The following is a 17,903-nucleotide window of genomic DNA, read 5'->3' as shown; positions in this document are numbered from 1 at the left end:
CTGACCATCCCCAACCCACTTGGACCTCCATCCCACTGACCGTCCCCACTCCACTCGGACCTCCTGCCCACTGACCGTCCCCACACACTCGGACCTCCATCCCACTGACCGACCCCACCCCACTTGGACCTCCATCCCACTCACCTTCCCCACTCCACTCAGGCCTCCAGCCCACTGACCTTCCCCAGCCCACTGACCGTCCCCTTTCCCACTCAGACCTCCAGCCCCCTCCACTCCATGCCTGCAACCTGCTCTACATCAGCGGAAAGCACCAACAAGAGGAATGAAGAGGAAGAAAAGAGGTATTGACTAAATGGCTATGGAGGGTTCATGGTTGTACAGGGAAAGATAAGTTGGAAGATATGGAGGATATTGCATTGCAGCAAGTACACCACACTCTGTCAATCTCACACCCACACCATGTCCCAGCAAATACAGCATGCTCTGTCAATCTCACCCCCCTACCATGTCCCAGCAAATACACCACACTGTATCAATCTCACACACCATGTCCCAGCAAATACACCACACTGTATCAATCTCACACACCATGTCCCAGCAAATACACCACACTGTATCAATCTCATCCCCGCACCATGTCCCAGCAAGTCCACCGCACCCTGTCAATCTCACACCAACACCATGTCCCAGCAGGTACACCGCGCCATATTAATTTCACCCCCCACCATATCCCAGCAAGTGTACCACGCTCTGTCAATCCCACACCCGCATCATGTTACAGTAAATACATCGGGGAGAATAATACATTTTATGTAAATGAGGTGAGACGATCAAATTATGAGATGTACATAATGGAAATAAGTACATTCCTACCTCCTTAACGATGAAATTCTCATCCCGCTGTTGTAACCTTAAGGGGAAAACGTTTTATCAAAATCGAAGTCCTCATTCCTGCCACATTGTCCTGAATCTCCCGTCAGAGTCCACGCTGCCTTGGGGCCAGCTGTGCCACTCCCTGCTGTCCTCATCGGGAAGGATTTGTGTAATCAAGGGATGGAGAATGAGGGTAGGGGGAAGTTCCTGAAAATTGGATTCTGGTTGGGAATTTGACACAATCACGCCCACCTACTTGTTCAAGTAGATGGTTTGCAGACAAATGGGTGAAGCCTCCTCGTAGCTGCAATTAAAAATAGTCAAATCATTTATTAGGTGTGAATTGGACACCACTTTCTGGCTTTAACAGGCATCATTCTGTATCCACAAGCTCTCTGCATCTTGCCAGGGTCATAAGAGGACAGTGTTGTGAGGAATGATAGTTTCAATGAAATTAGTGAGCCAGGAAACTTGAAAAATTACTATCACTAGGCCCCTGAGCAGCCTTTAGTGAAATGTTTGCATTTGGATGATTATTATTATTATTACTTTGAGTGTCTTTGCAACCTTTTGGAGTTACATTCAAGAGTGTCGGATTTATCCTAAACCTCACCCTCACTTCCTTACTGTGAACTTACACACCAGTAGCCTGGAGCCCTTAAGACAGACAACAGGAGCAACTCACACTAACAGCATTTGGCTTGTCCTCGGCCACTTGCACAGAGGAGATGGACAGACCTAGTACAGAGGGTGAACTTGTAGGTTGCTTTTGACGTCTCTGCCTCCTGGAACCAGTACCCCTTCCACAGAGACCACGTGGTCCATGGCCAACATTGTCAGCACAGCCCTGAATTTATTTGCTTCCACTTCACTCCCAACGATTGTCTGGTGACATCTCACAATCTGTCAAAATGCTGACCAGGTCTGCATTTCCCAGTCCCTGTTTTCCCAAGGCTGCTGTTTAAACTACAGCTGCTGCCCTGGAGAGAAAAGACATCATAAAGTCATTTGGACTGATGACCTAAATATCTTACTTCCAAAAAAGCATGTGTTTCAATTCAGTGCCTAAATTGACACCCATGCTGTTAATTGATAGAATGTTTTTATTTCTATGCTTCCAATTGGTGGCACAGTGGCTCGGTGGTTAACATCGCTGTCTCACAGCCAGGGACCTGGGTTCACATTCCCACCTTGGTTGACTGTATGGAGTTTATACATTCTTGTGGTTTCCGCCCACAATCAGGTGAATCGGCCATGCTACATTGCCCATTGTGTTAGGTAACTTAGTCCGGGGTAAATGTAGGGCAATAGGTTACTGTTCAGAGGGTCAGTGTGGACTTGTTGGGCCGAAGGACCTGTTTCCATACTGTAGGCATTCTAATCTAATCATCTCCAGGGGATCCTCCTCCGCTACGGGCATAACAGCTTTCCCATGTTTTCCTCCTTTCTGAATACCACCAGAGCAGGTTCTCCTACCAGCAGACGGTTGCTGCATTTCCTATAAATATCCAGTGTTTTTTGTTCATAGGGTGCAGGCTGTGATCATGTTCAAATTGAGTGACTGATCTGGACTTGAACCTTGGCTGAGTGAAACAGCCAGGGGACTGGCTTCCTGTTCTGTTATTGGCTCTCTGCTGTGTGTGTGATCAGTTGCATGAAAATTCCACCCATTATTTCGCTGTATCAATATTTAATTTCCCCATACTTTGTCGAACATGCACTCTCTTGCTTACAGTATGGGAGCTGACCTATTGCATCAAGGCAATGGAATTTCTGACCCAATGTTACATGGGATCGTGTTCAAATCGGTGAATGGCAAAAATAACCTCTTTATTCAGCAACAGCAGTAACACTAGCTTGATAAGATTAGATTACTTACAGTGTGGAAACAGGCCCCTCGGCCCAACAAGTCCACATCGACCCGCAACCCACCCATTTACCTAACACTACGGGCAATTTAGCATGGCCAATTCACCTAACCTGCACATCTATGTGACTGTGGGAGGAAACCGGAGCACCCGGAGGGAACACAGACACAGGGAAATGTGCAAACTCCACACAGTGTAGTCACCTGAGTCAGGAATTGAACCCAGGTCTCTGGCACTGTGAGGCAGCAGTGCTAACCACTGTGCCACCGTGCCGCCCACTAGGCGGCAGTAGGATCCCAAATTACAATGATTACAATTGCCCCTTTACATACAGTTCTTACATATATTAAAATGCCATTCCTGTTGTATTATATTGTTTTATCCACAGTACACAAACATTGGAGGGGCTTCTGTCCTGGGAGACAGGAGATGGGTTAAACATGTGCCAAGTGTTATTCCTGATAGTCTGTCCAGTCTGCTTACACAATTAAGAGGTGTTAGCCATTTTGTCTTTTAACTTGTAAGTGTTAGTAAAAACTACGAGGCCTATATGCTCTAAATAAGTTTGAAGTTGTACCTGTACTTAATAAAAGAATAAAGGATATTAAACTGATTACCTCACCAGGGATGTGAGTTTTTATTTGCCGGTGTTTCATTCACTTGTGCAATTTCACAGAAACACTGCTTTGACAGTTAGATTCTTAAAGGGATAGCGGCCCTGTTAAAAGGTCTTTATGAAGTACATAATAATTGGGGAAGATATTTGTGTTCCGTAATCTATTCAGGTTTGGGAGACAGTTGGTAAGGGCTGATTAATATTGTTGGAGAAAGTGAGGACTGCAGATGCTGGAGATCAGAGCTGAAAATGTGTTGCTGGAAAAGCACAGCAGGTCAGGCAGCATCCAAGGAGCAGGAGAATCGATATTTTGGGCATGAGCCCTTCTTCAGGAATGAGGAGGCTGTCTCCAGCAGGCTAAGATAAAAGGTAGGGAGGAGGGACTTGGGAGAGGGGCATTGGAAATGCGATACGTGGAAGGAAGTCAAGGTGAGGGTGATAGGCCAGAGTGGGGTGGGGGCGGAGAGGTCAGGAAGAAGATTGCAGGTTAGGAGGGCGGTGCTGAGTTCGAGGGATTTGACTGAGACAAGGTGGGGGTAGGGGAAATGAGGAAACTGGAGAAATCTGAGTTCATCCCTTGTGGTTGGAGGGTTCCTAGGCGGAAGGTGAGGCACTCTTCCTCCAGCCGTCGTGTTGCTATGGTCTGGTGATGGAGGAGTCCAAGGACCTGCATGTCCTTGGTGGAGTGGGAGGGAGAGTTAAAGTGTTGAGCCACGGGGTGGTTGGGTTGGTTGCTCCGGGTGTCCCAGAGGTGTTCTCTGAAGCGTTCCGCAGGTAGGCGGCCTATCTCCCCAATATAGAGGAGGCCACATCGGGTGCAGCGAATGCAGTAAATGATGTGTGTGGAGGTGCAGGTGAGTTTGCGACAGATATAGAAGGATCCCTTGGGGCCTTGGAGGGAAGTAAGGGAGGAGGTGTGGGCGCAAGTTTTGCATTTCTTGCATTGCAGGGGAAGGTACCGGGAGTAGAGGTTGGGTTGGTGGGGGGTGTGGACCTGACGAGGGAGTCACGGAGGGAGTGGTCTTTTCGGAACGCTGATAGGGGAGGGGAGAGAAATATATCCCTGGTGGTGGGGTCCGTTTGGAGGTGGCAGAAATGAAGACAGATGATACGATGTATGTGGAGGTTGGTGGGGTGGTAGGTGAGGACCAATGAGGTTCTGTTCTGGTGGCGATTAGAGGAGCGGGGCTCAAGGGCGGAGGAGCGGGAAGTGGAGGAGATGCGGTGGAGGGCATCGTCGATCACGTCTGGGGGGGAATTGCAGTCTTTGAAGAAGGAGGCCATTTGAGTTGTACTGTATTGGAACTGGTCCTCCTGGGAGCAGATGCGGCAGAGACGAAGGAATTGGGAATATGGGATGGTGTTTTTATAGGGGCTAGGGTGGGAGGAGGTGTAGTCTAGGTAGCTGTGGGTGTTGGTTGGTTTATAATAATATTATACCCTTTCATGGAGACGTGATGACAGTGATGATATTATTCTGAATATGATAAACCTATTCAGAGGGAGATAGGTCTAAACACTGCCTGTAGCAAAGACTGGTAAGAATTGAAGGTGTGAAAAATCAGTAATAGTTGAAAGGGTCATTTTAATTTGGTGTATCTTGTAATAGTAAAATATTACAATGGAGTTCTACACAGGGGTGTACCCTAAACCGCCCTTCCCCAGATCTTCAATGCTGTTCTGTACAGGGCAAAGATGTGTGTGTGTGCACTATTTTGGGACTCTCTCCTGCCCCCCCCCCCTCAAAGACAGCAGCAGTCTTACTGTTGGTGTCCAGTCTGGCTGCCCCAGAGGGGGCAGAGGATGGGGAGGGGGTGGGGGCATGGACGGGGGTTCGGAATGTGGGTGGTGGCAGGCAGGGTGGGGTGGGGCAGACAAGTGGCCGGGTTGTGGGGGAGGATTGGATGAAGGAGGCAATGTGGATAGGGGTGCAGATAGTGGTGGGGGTGGATGGCGCGGTGTGATTGGACGGGGGGCACAGCTGAGGGCGGACTGGGTGGCGCAGTGGGATGGTGTTGGGGTGGACAGGGACGGAATTAGGGGCGGATGTAGGTGCGGTTCGGGGGGCGAGGCGGATAGGGGGTGTGGGCATATGCGTGGTCTGCTGCTGCCTAGTCTCCTCAGTGGGGACCAGGCATCGCAAGTGCTCGCTGTGTCAATCCTATTGAATTGATGGGCGTGGGGTAGCAAGAGGTTTCAGCAATGCTTCAGGTCCCTTACACACAAGTGTGTGTGTGTCTCTGCTCAGAAACCATCCCTGAGACAGAGAGAGCAAGGAAAAAGGAAGCTACAGAAAACTCTGGGCCCCTAGAGGAGAGACATTGAATTAATTAACTGAATAATTAATTATCAGGACGAAATACTGCCCGCCCATCTCATTCGGATAATCGAGGTTCCTCTGTAAAGGGTTAGTAAAGGTTTATGAATGAATGAACAGGAACCCGGTATTAATGCATATAGCAAGCTGGTGAGTGAGTTAATAAAGATAACCTGTAACACAATATCTCACAGCGACCTGCCACTCACAAGATCACTGCAACCTCAAATCTTATTGGGACACTTCAGAAAACAAATGTGGGGAAATTGCCCTAATCTAGGAGGGTCAGGGGGATATTTGATCACTCACACACATCATAGCATCAGCCAAAACATTGCCCAGAATTCCAGCCAATAAAGAAGTGGGTGAGTATCTCAAGTGTCGAATTCTAAATTAGCCACCAAATTATTTCGAACACAACACTAAATGTTGATTTTTCCAGCAAATGGATGATGTTGAACTGCTGTGACAAAACTAACCATCTTTTTATCCTCCTATTTGCTTGAAATTAGTGCTAAAAATGCTCTACGAGAGGCAAAGAAATGAGATGACGGCCTTTGTCATCAAGGCTGTATTTGACTGAACGTGGCATCAAGGAGCCTGAGTAAAACTGGTGCCAATGGGTGTCAGGGGGCACACTCTCTGCTGGCTGGAGTCGTACCTGGCACTCAGGAAGATGCTTGTGGTTGTTGGAGGTCAGTTACAGGACATCTCTGCGGGGGTTCCTCAGGGTACTCTCCTTGGCTTAACCATCATCAATGACCTTCCCTCCATCATAAGGTCAGAAGTGGGGATGTTCACAGATAATGGCACAATGTTCAGCACCATTAATGATTCCTCAGACACTGAATCAGTCCATGTGCAAATGCAGCAAGCCCTAGTTAACATCCAGGCTGGGACTGACAAGTAATAATTATGCCATTTGATTGCAGGGCAGTATTCACCTTCATCAAGAGAGAATCTAACCATCCCTCTCTGACATTGAATGGCATGGTGACAGCTGAATTTCCCACGAGCAGCTTCCTGGAGGTTACCATTGACCAGAAATGGAACTGAACTGGTGTAAACACATAAATAATGTAGATACAGGAGGATATCAGAAGTTAAGAATCATGTAATGAGTGACTCACCTCCTGATTCCCTAAAGCAGGTCACCAAGGCGCAAGTCAGCAGTGTGATGGGATACTCCGCACTTACCCAGATGGGGGCAGCTCCAATGACACTCAAGAAGATCAGTCTCAGACACTTGACCCTGGACTCTGAAGCAAGGTCAGCGGTCATCGGAGACAGCAGCAGCTGGAATGGAGAAGCTAGCAGCCAGAGTGAGGACACCAGTGGCCAGTGGCCAGAGCGAGGACACCAGTGAACAGCAGCTAGAGTGAGGACACCAGTGAAGAGCGGCCAGAGCAAGAACACCAGTGACCAGTGTGTGGACAACAGTGACTAGAGTGAGGACATTAGTAAACAGTGGCCAGAGCGAGGACACCAGTGACCAGTGACAAGAGTGAGGACACCAGTGAACAGCAGCCAGAGTGAGGACACTAGTGACTAGTGACCAGAGTGAGGACATGAATGACCAGTGACCAGAGTGAGGACACTAGTGATCAGTGACCAGAGTGAGGACACCAGTGAACACTGGCCAGCGTGAGGACACCAATGACCAGTGGCCAGAGCGAGGACACCAGTGATCAGTGACCAGAGTGACGACACCAGTGACCAGTGGCCAGAGCAAGGACACCAGTGATCAGTGACCACAGTGAGGACACCAGTGACCAGTGGCCAGAGCAAGGACACCAATGACCAGTGACCAGAGCAAGGACACCAGTGACCAGTGACCAGAGCGAGGATACCAGTGATCAGTGACCAGAGTGAGGACACTAGTGACCAGTGGCCAGAGTGAGGACGCCAGTGACTAGTGACTAGAGCGAGGACACCAATGACCAGTGACCAGAGTGAGGATGCCAGTGACCAGTGACTAGAGCGAGGACACCAGTGACCAGTGACCACAGCGAGGACACTGGTGTTCAGTGACCAGATTGAGGACACCAGTGAACAGCAGCCAGAGTGAGAACATGAATGACCAGTGGCCAGAGTGAGGACACCAGTGACCAGTGACCAGAGCGAGGACACCAGTGAACACTGGCCAGAGTGAGGACACCAGTGACCCCCAGTGGCCAGAGTGTGGATGCTGGTGAGCAGTGGTTGGAGAGGGGATGCCAGTGGCTGGAGTGAGAAAGCCAGTGAGCAGTGCCCCAGTGGAGAGGATGGGGGTAGCAGCCTGGGGCTGTCAGTGGTCAGACCAGGTGGAGGCCCCATGCGTTAGTCTGCTGCAGACAGACTTTGGAGAGACTGTGATGTTTGTCTTTTTAATTTTGCTTCTAGTTTTTTTCTGACCTATGGTCATGCTGTAGATAACTGTAATGTAATTTTTTCTTCATTTCTCTATTCTGTAAGTAAGGATTGTGCCTTGGTACCTTTGTATCCAAGATAGCACTGTAAGTGGCAATTTATAAACTTTTCACTCTGTTCATTTGAGTACATGTGACAATAAAGCTAATTCCGTTCAATTCAATAGCATCCTGAACAAACCAGCCCACTAGATTGGCATCACATCCACAACCATCCACTCGCTCCACCACTGGTGCTCAGTAGCAGCAGTATGTACTACCCACAAGGTGTGCTGCAGAAATTCACCAGAGATCCTTAGACAGTGCCTCCAAACCCACAACCACTTCCACCCAGGTCACAAGCTGCAGATACATGGGAACACCACCGCCTACATGTTCCCTCTAAGTCATACACCAAACTTACTCGGAACTATATCGCCATTTAGAGTCATAGAGTCATAGAGATGTACCGCTTGGGAACAGACCCTTCTGTCCAACCGGTTCATGCCGACCAGATATCCCAACCCAATCTAGTCGCACCTGCCAGCACCCGGCCCATATCCCTCCAAACCCTTCCTGTTCATATACCCATCCAAATGCCTCTTAAATGTTGCAATTGTATCACCCTCCACCACTTCCTCTGGCAGCTCAGTCCATACACATACCACCCTCTGTATGAAAACTTTTCCCCTTAGGTCTCTTTTATATTTTTCCCCTCTCACCCTAAACCTATTCCCTCTAGTTCTTGACTACCTGACCCCAGGGAAAAGACTTTGTCTATTTATCCTGTCCATGTCCCTCATAATTTTGTAAACTCCAAAAGGTCACTCCTCTGCCTCCGAAGCTCCAGGGAAAACAGCCCCAGCCTGTTCGGCCTCTCCCTGTAGCTCAGATCCTCCAACCCTTTCAAGTTTCAAAACATCTTTCTGATTGGAAGGAGACCAGAATTGCATGCAATATTCCAACAGTGGCCTAACCAATGTCCTGTACAGCCGCAACATGACCTCCCAACTCCTGTACTCAATCCTCTGACCAATAAATCCCAATGCCTTCTTCACTATCCTATCTACCTGTGACTCCACTTTCTAGGAGCTATGAACCTGCACTCCAAGGTCTCTTTGTTTAGCAACACTCCCGAGGACCTTACCATTAAGTGTATACGTCCTGCTAAGATTTGCTTTCCCAAAATGCAGTACCTCGCATTTATCTGAATTAAACTCCATCTGCCATTTCTCAGCCCATTGGCCCATCTGGTCCAGATCCTGTTATAATCTGAGGTAACTCTCTTCCCTGTCCACTACAACTCCAATTTTGGTGTCAATCTGCAAACTTACTAACTGTACCGGTTATGCTCACTTCCAAATCTTCAGTATCACTGTGTCAAAATCTTGGAACTCCCTCCTTAATGCATACCTACTCCAAAATGGACTGCATCAGTTCAAGAAGACAGCTTTTCAAGGGCAACTTGGGATTGGCAATAAATACTGGCCCAACCAGTAATGCTCACATCTCATGAATTCATAAAAAAGAATGGGCTTCATTACAACAAGTAGCTTAAATGTTTAATTGAAACATAACATTCATGATTCAGAGAAATCCATTTGACTGTGTCTGATGAGAAAGAACTATCCACACTAATTCCAGCTTCCTGCTCTTGGTCTGTACCCTTGTAGGTTACTAATTCTCAGTGCATATCCAAGTATCTTTTAAGTGCAGTGGAGGTGTCTATTTCAAGAGATAGTTGCATATTTATTCTGCTCAATTAAATATGGTTGGGAGCAAATAGTTGGTAATTCACTTGATTTCCTGTATATACAGCCAGAAGTTGTGGTTGTTTGGTTAGGAAGTGTATGCAAAATGTAATTATTGACTATTGATCGATCCCTCAGTAATGGGCTTTCTTCATTATAGTGTTGCAACAGGAACACCGGCAGCTCAATATAATGCATGGTAAATGATTGTCTCGAGATGGCAACAGGAAGGTCGTCCATTGTTATTTATATAAATGATTCAATTGAGACTATAGAAGATGTGGTTAGTAAGTTTGCGGATGACACCAGAACGAGTGGCATAGTAGACAGTGAAGATGGTTTTCTAATATTACAAAGGGACCTTGATCAAATAGGTCAATGGGCTGAAAGCTGGCAGATGGAGTTCAATCTGGATAAATGCAGATTGGTATTGCATCATGGTACAACAAACTAGGGTAGGGCTTGTACAGTTAATGGTAGGGCCTTGGGTAATGTTGTCAAACTGAGGGACCTAGGGGTGCAGTTACATAATTCTCTGAATTTATAGAGAGGGTGGTTAAAAAGGCTTTTGGCACACTTGCCTTCATTGCTCAGTCCGTTGAGTAGAGGGGTTGGGAAGTCATGTTGAGGTTGTATAGGACATTGGTGAGGCCTCTTTGAATCAGCCCAGCCAGTCCACACCGACCCGCCCAGACCCATTCTGGTACAGTTACCCCTTCACCTACCACTATGGGCAATTTAGCATGGCCAATTCACCTGACCTGCACATTTTTGGACTGTGGGAGGAAACTGGAGCACCCAGAGGAAACCCACGCAGACACGGGGAGAATGTGCAAACTCCACACAGTCAGTCACCTGAGGCAGGAATTGAACCCAGGTCTCTGGCACTGTGAGGCAGCAGTGCTAACCACTGTGCCACCGTGCCTCTTCTGGAATACTGTGCCCAGTTCTGGCCACCCAGTTATAGGAAGGATATTATCAAACTGGAGAGGGTTCAGAAGAGATTCACCAGGATGTTGCCGGGTATGGAAGCTATGTGTTATAAAGAAAGGTTGGGTAGGCTGGGATTTTTTTTACTGGAGTGTCAGAGATTGTGAAGCGATCTGAAAGAAATTTATAAAATAATGAGTGGTAGCTGTCTTTTCCCTAGGATGGGGGATTTCAAGACTGGGGGTTGAAAGGTGAGCGGAGAGAGATTTGAGGCAAACTTTATACACAGAGGGCGGCTTGCGTGTGAAATGAACTTCCTGAGGAAGTGATGGCTGCACGTACAATTACAAACATTTAAAGGACACTTGGATAGGTCCAGGGGCAGACCAGTGGGACTAGTTTAGTTTTGGATTGTGTTCGGCATGGACTAGTTACACCGAAGGGTCTATTTCCATACTCGATGACTCTATAAGATCTCCTTGGCCTTTAATAATGTTTATGAACAGCTTATACACAAGAATATTTCACACCCAGTCTTGCCCTTTCTTGTTACCGCCATAACGTCATGTAACAATCTGCACTTGTAGCCCCCGCAATGTTATTTACTAGACTCTATGCATTCATATACATGCACGTTAACTCTGATTTAGATATCATTCTGTTCTGTCTTCCTCTGCCTTCATCATTTTAAACTATTATTCCCAAGTATCTTCCAAACCCTGGTATTCTCTACCACTCTCCCTTGGTTCTCATTACTCTGCCAAGTAAGGTTAAAGCCCTCCCAATGGCACTAGCAAAACATCTCACAAGAAGTCAGTGCCAGCTCTATTCAGATGGCATCTTCCCCAGAGCTAGGTCAGTGTTCCAGGAATGTAGAGCTGTCCCTCCTGCAGCATCTTTCCAGCCACACATACATCCGTGATCTCCTTCTCTTTCTGTACTCATTTGATTGTGGGAGTAATCTGGAGATTATTACATCAGAGGCTCTGCTTGCTAACTTTCTATCAAGCTCCCTAAATTCTGATTGTAGAAGCACATTCCCCCTTCCTACCTGAATCATAGACCAACACCCTGACTCTTCAACCCCTCACCTCACCTCAGAAGAAAAGCCTGTAGCTGTCACTGTCCCTTCACCTATGATCATCTCTCCTTTCTTGTTTGGTGATCCCTACCTCACTCACCTGTGGCCTGTATTCCCTATTGATGCCAGGCCTCTGCTGGGTGCATTAGCACTCCTCTCACAATGTCCATGAGGAGCTGCCAGCCTTTGAACAGCCACCTGATCATGGGAGGCAGGGATGCCAGTGAATGATGGCACCCAACACTATCAGACCCTCCCCAAGGAGCTGGCAGGGGTAGGCTGCAGCTTCTTCGATCAGCTGGCAAGACTCCTGTTGGCCAAGCCCAACTCACTTCAGTTCGCCATCTCAGATCCTTCCAGGCAATGAGCTCCATACTCCCACCAGCTTGGAGGAAGAGACTTTTAGTTGAAAATGTGTTGCTGGTTAAAGCACAGCAGGTTAGGCAGCATCCAAGGAACAGGAAATTCGACGTTTCGGGCCAGAGCCCTTCATCAGAATGAGCATTCCTGATGAAGGGCTCTGGCCCGAAACGTCGAATTTCCTGTTCCTTGGATGCTGCCTGACCTGCTGTGCTTTAACCAGCAACACATTTTCAGCTCTGATCTCCAGCATCTGCAGACCTCACTTTTTACTGGAAGAGACTTTTACTCAACTTCCTTCTATCTTTCCGTCAATTATCTTAATTTTACTCCCTTTGCTCTCTGACTTTCTTTGCATATGGGGATATGTCCTTCTTATCAATTCCATTATGGATTTCCTATCTATTCCATCCATGCCCCTCAAAATTCCCCCTCAACCTCCCATGTTCCAAAGACATTAATCCGGAATTTCCGAACTTTCTTGATTATTTTCAATGGACTCCCATCCTGCAATGCCTCAAGCTTCCCTGCTCCCTGTCTAATACCTTCACACCCTCTGTGTAATTAAGTTAAATTTATATCATACACAAATGAAAATGCTCGTGGGTGAGTGTGTAAAGTAAATGATACAAATCTGTTGCCTGATACAAATATGAGTTGAACTGGAGACTTGCGTCTGACTAATGACAGACCATCAAAATAAATCTAAACAACGCTAAAACTTAAGTAACAACCAAGAAAGAAAACAATGGAATTAATGCAACGTTTGGTCAGCAAGATTGGGACTTCACACAACAGTTAAACTGGGTTCATCGTGTTGACGTTTCAGAAAATTAAAAATCTCCCCCAAAAGAAAGTGAGATAACAGGTCGGTCCGTGTCCATTCATAAGGGTGAGAGTGAAGAATTCCTGCGAACAACATAATGGACTTGCTATTGAAAGCTGTTAATAGGTCAGCTATCTAAATGACTAATTCCAAATGAACCTCACCAATTCATATTAACGCCAGATACTAATCTCAACTGTAAATTTATAATCAGCCAGCAGTTAATGCAGAATTGTAGTGACCTTAACATTTTTCCATTCGTCATAACAAATGGGTGTTGCATCAAAGGTTTGTGCTCCCTGTCCATACTCAATGCCTGCCTTTTTAATCACTGTTAATCATTCTGTTTATAAACCCTATCATTTACTTCAACTGAATTAACGTTAGTGTCACGTACTCACATGAGTACAGTGAAAAATTTACAAAAGTTACCACTTATAGCACCATCTTAGGTACAAAGGTTCCTAAGTACAGATTCTTCAGAACAAATTCTCAGGAGAAAAAGTTAGAAAATAAAGAAATAAAAAGTCCAGAAGTATAAACCTTCAAAAGCACAAAATCATAGTAATAAATTTGAAAAATAAAGAGAGTAAAAAGTTCAAGATTAACAGCCCCGCCATGATAACATAATAAAGGAGAAAAAGAAAGAATGTTAAGAAAAAAAAGAATTTAAGACAAAGTCCTCTTAGTCCATTTCACATCTCTGGGCCCCACCCCCTCCCATTTATCTATCCACCCTGGAGGCTTCCTGCCTCTATTCCTGACGAAGAGCTTTTTCCTGAAACGTCAATTTTCCTGCTCCTCGGATGCTGCCTGACCTGCTGTCCTTTTCCAGGGCCACTCTGATCTAAACACTAGAAGACCCAATCCCCCATCGGAATCCTGGGCTGCACTCACCGTGATGTTGAAGAATTAGAGTTACAGGCTGACTAAAGCCGCCACAGGGAATCACGGGCTGACACTGATGAAAGCAGCCAGTGAAGCTGCTCAAAGGAATCCCAGGCTGGACCTGACCGACCGTACCATCGCGAAGTCTCAAGGAAATCCCGGGCCTGGACTCACCTCGTCTTCAGCCGCCACGAAAACAGCCACAAGACTTGGCCTGATCCCCAGCACATTGTCTGCTGCAGCAGGCTCCCGGAACTTCCTTGCTCCCCCCAAAATCTGTCAAAAAGAAGGTCAGATGAACTTTACGTTGAGCCGGTGCTGGGGTTGTCTTGACAGAGGCCTCCAGGAACCTGAACGCACCTCCGATGACTCTGCCACGTGCCCATGCTGCTTGTCCCACTCATCACTGCTGAGTTCTACACCAACAGGTAAATAAAATGAAATAAAAGTAAACCAAAAGGAAAAAAATGAAAGAAGAGAGAGAGAAAAATAAGAAATGAAAATTAAAGTGGACATTCCCTGGCTCAGAAGCCCTACTCCACCTCCATCTTAGCGGAGACTTATATACATACTTAGTCTTTGAAGTTAAATCTTATTCATTTTCTTCTGCACCTCCTATACCCTTTCCTTCTTCTCTCTTCCATTCTCTACCTCTACCTTTCCATTTCTCTCGCTCTTCCATTAGCCCATCTTGGTGGGTCAGGAAGTCAGTAGGCAACCTAGAATCATGGCTTAGGGCACATGGTCATGACAGAGTGGGATGGGTCCGGAAGAGGTGAGCTCGATGGAGCTGGGCAAAGCATTCCCGGTGAATGGTGGTGCTCAGATATGAATTCAGGACTAATTGGCTAGGAGGCGCATAGGTGAGTGAGCAAGTAGACAGAGCACCTTTTACTTGGGCTGGAGCATGGTGCCAGTTTGAATCTTAGTGAACAACTGAATTTTCTTAGAATTATAAAATCCAAAGGTGCAAAAACACCCATTCAGCCTGCATCAACCCTCCAGAGAGCATCCCACCCACTCACCGTAACCCTCTATTTCCCCTGGCTAACTCACTGAGACTGCATACCCCTGGACTCTACAGAGCAATTTACCATGGCCAAGCCACCTAACCTACACATCTTTGGACTGTGGGAGGAAATCCATACAGACATAGAATATGCAAACTCTACACAGCCAGTCACCTGAGGCTGGAATCGAACCCAGGTCCCTGACGCTGTGAGGCAGCAGTGCTAACTGCTGAGCCATTTTGTTGACAACTGCTTTTTATGGTTTTACATAGAACATAGAACATAGAAGGATACAGCGCAGTACAGGCCCTTCGGCCCTCGGTGTTGCACCGACCGAATCCTACCTAACCTATACTAGCCCAATAACTTCCAAATGCCTATCCAATGCCCGCTTAAATGACCATAAAGAAGGAGAGTTCACCACTGATACGGGCAGGGCATTCCATGAACTCACAACCCGCTGTGTGAAGAATCTACCCCTAACATCTGTCCTATACCTACCACCCCTTAATTTAAAGCTATGTCCCCTAGTAACACCTGACTCCATTAGCGGTAAAAGGTTCTTAGTATCTACCCTATCTAAACCCCTAATCATCTTATACACTTCTATCAGATCTCCCCTAAACCTTCTCGTCTCCAATGAGAACAGCCCCAAGTGCCTCAGCCTTTCCTCATAAGATTTTCCTACCATTCCAGGCAACATCCTGGTAAACCTCCTCTGCACTCGTTCTAAAGCTTCCACATCCTTCCTATAGTATGGCGACCAAAACTGCACACAATACTCCAGATGAGGCCTCACCAGAGTCTTATACAACTGCAACATGACCTCAGGACTCCGGAACTCAATTCCTCTGCCAATAAAGCCCAGTACACCATATGCCTTCCTCACAGCACTATTTACCTGGGTGGCAACTTTCAGAGATCTGTGTACATAGACACCAAGATCCCTCTGCTCATCCACACTACCAAGTAGCCTACCATTAGCCCAGTAATCCATCATCTTGTTATTCCTACCAAAGTGAACGACTTCGCACTTAGCTACATTGAATTCCATTTGCCACATTTCCGCCCAGCTCTGCAACTTATCTATATCCCGCTGTAACCTACCACTTCCTTCCTCACTATCCACAACTCCACCGACTTTTGTGTCATCCGCAAACTTGCTTACCCAGCTTTCAAGTCCTTCCTCTAGATCATTTATAAAGATAACAAAAAGCAATGGTCCCAAAACAGATCCTTGTGGTACACCGCTAGTAACTGCGCTCCAAGATGAACATAATCCATCAACTACTACCCTCTGTCTCCTTCCAGCCAGCCAATTCCCAATCCAAACCTCTAATGTATCCTCAATGCCATACCTCCGAAGTTTTAGCATTAGCCTACCATGGGGAACCTTATCGAACGCCTTACTAAAATCCATATACACAACATCTACTGCTTTACCCTCATCCACTTCTTTCATGATCACCACCTGTCTTACCAGTAAATACCCAGTTGGGGAAAGACTTAAGACAGCAGTGCAAACCAACTTCAGAAACATTTTGGTATTGTTTAAGGTGACATATCTCTGATCAGCAGTTGGAGATTGAAAGATTGTTTTACAACCAAAAGCTAGTTGCAGTTTCCACCTACTTTCTTGTGTATAAGGCAGTCACTATAAGGAGTATAAGGCAGTCACTATAAGGAGTATTAGGCAGTATAAGGAATTCTGACTCTCTATATGGCTCTGATATTTGGATTACATATAGATGTCACCTCAAGACCATTGAGAAGTACAGTCAATGCTATTTGAGATGGATTCTCCACCTCAGCTGGGAACACGGGTCTAGTTATAACAGTGTCCTTTAAGCAGCTAATAGTCCCAGCATTGCGGCCATGATCACCCAAAACCAACTTTGCTGAGCTTGGGATACCAACATGCTTAGGATACCTGGGAACCACGAGAGCAAATCTTTCTCCCCCAGCCCAAAGGAGGACCTCAAATGAGAGCAGGATATAGGAAACATTTCAAAGACTCCCTGAAGGCGTCCCTCAAGAAATATGACATAAATGTCAACACACAGGTGACCCTCATTCAGAGGAGGTGACGTTTATGTGAAGGAATACACTTATGTGAGAATACCCATTGGGAAGACGAAGTATGGAAAAGGAACCAGAGAAAGGACAATCTCAAGGCTAAGGATGATTTCCACCTCCCTAAGACACTTGTCAAATGTATATTCAGAGATGTGGCTCTAGGACTGGTTAGCAGCTACAGAAGGACCCACAGAACCCATGACCAGTGACATGGAATCTTCCAGGTGGACAACTGCACTCATTAGTGAGTGATTGCCGATGACGATGACTTACTAACAGCTTCAGGATTTGCCCAGTTTTGGTCAATTAGAATGCTTGAAGGATGCATGTCCTTAGGATTAATTTTACCGTGATTTCACGATAGAACACACACAGCCAGCTGGGTTTCAGGCCCATACTTTAACTTTCTGGCCTTAATGAAATATTACAGGTTGACTTCCTGGAATGGACAGGACGAGTTTAAAGATCCAATCTGTCAATTAATCCAGTCTCCGGTGGACTGATGGGGAGTGGGATTTGGAAAGCTCTATTGAGAGTGAAAGAAGGCAGCTGGGGAAGGGGCAGATTGGAAAACCGTGAAGCCCCTCTGTGAGTCCCCAGCGGACTGGTGAGAAACAGTAAAAGGGAACATCAAGAGGTTCTTCATTCTCAAAAGTGTTCAGGAGGCAAGAGAGAGGTGGGGAAAACTATCCCAACTCCAGGAAAGTATGCAGAACCTGCTCCTGCTGCAGACGATGGGGGTCGATGTCACGGAGGACCTCGAGGAGGTGAAGGGCCAGCAAGCCTCGCTCTTTGCTTCGGAGGCTTCGAAGATAATCTTCCGGTCCAGGGTCCAGTCCATGGAGCAGGACGAGATGTGCTCACATTTCTTCTTCCAGAAGGTGCACAAGGAGAGCTCTGTGCTCAGCATCCTGAAGGAAGAAGACGGCTTGATAACATCATCTCAGGCTGATATCATG

This window comes from Hemiscyllium ocellatum, chromosome 10, assembly GCF_020745735.1.
Source record: "Hemiscyllium ocellatum isolate sHemOce1 chromosome 10, sHemOce1.pat.X.cur, whole genome shotgun sequence".
NCBI classification, from domain to species: Eukaryota; Metazoa; Chordata; class Chondrichthyes; order Orectolobiformes; family Hemiscylliidae; genus Hemiscyllium; species Hemiscyllium ocellatum.
The sequence above is the reverse complement of the archived record's forward strand: the minus strand, read 5'-3'. Positions refer to the sequence as shown.